Consider the following 1,173-nt stretch of genomic DNA (forward strand, 5'->3'; position numbering starts at 1 on the left):
TCAACCCTAACCCTAACTGTAAACCTAACCCTAACCATAACCCTAATCTATCCATAACCCTATCCCGAACTCTAACCCTAACACAAACCCTAACCTTAACTCAGACCCTAACCATAACCCTAATACTAACCCTAAACCTAACTCTAAACCTAACGCTAACACTGACATTAACCCTGACATTAAGACCCTAAACCTAACCCTAACCCTAACCCTAAAATGAAACCAAAACATAAACCTAACACTAATTCTAACCCTAATTCTAACCCTAACACTAACCACAATCCTAACCGTAACACTAACCCTAACACAAAATTTAACCTAACACTAACGCTAACCATAACCTAACACTAACACTAATCCTAATTCTAACCCCAACCCTAAACCTAACGTAACCCTAATCACAATTGTAATCCTAAACCTAACCCTAACCCTAACTTTTACTTGAACACAAACACTCACCCTCATCTTAATCCTAACCCAAACCCTAACACTAACCCTAACCTTAAAAGAAAACCTAACCCTAATTTTAACACAAACCCTAAGCCTAACTCTAACCCTAAACCTAACCCTAAACCTAACCATATTGCTAATCCTAAATGTAACCTTAACCCTAACACTAAACCTTACACTAACACAAATTCTTAACCTAACACTAAACCTAAACCTAACACTAAGTTTAAAAATAACCATAAGCTTAACCGTAAGCCTTATTATAACCCTAATTTTTTAACATTAACCCTGACTCTAACCCTAATCCAAACCCTCATCCTGACACTTATTCTAAGTGTAACACTAAACATAACATTAACCATAACACTTACTCTAACCATAAACCTAAGCCTAACCATAACACTAAACCTAACCTTAAACCAAACTTTAAACCCAACCCTAACACTAAACCTAACCCTAACACTAACACAAACCCTAAATCTACAACTAAACCTAACACCAAACCCAACCCCTAAAACTAACCCTAAAGCTCACCATAACCCTAAGATTAACCCTAAACCTTAAACTAACCATATCACTTACCCAAACCCTAAACTTAATCCTACAACTAAACCTAAACCTAATAACAACCTTAACACTAAACCTAACCCTTACCCTAACCCTAAACATAACACTAAGTGTAACCCTAAACTTAACCCCCAAAATAACAGTAATGCTAAAACA

The sequence above is a fragment of the Marmota monax genome, unplaced genomic scaffold (assembly GCF_021218885.2).
Source record: "Marmota monax isolate L192 unplaced genomic scaffold, Marmota_monax_Labrador192_F-V1.1 WCK01_AAM20220418_F8-fsc00257, whole genome shotgun sequence".
In the NCBI taxonomy this organism is placed as follows: Eukaryota; Metazoa; Chordata; class Mammalia; order Rodentia; family Sciuridae; genus Marmota; species Marmota monax.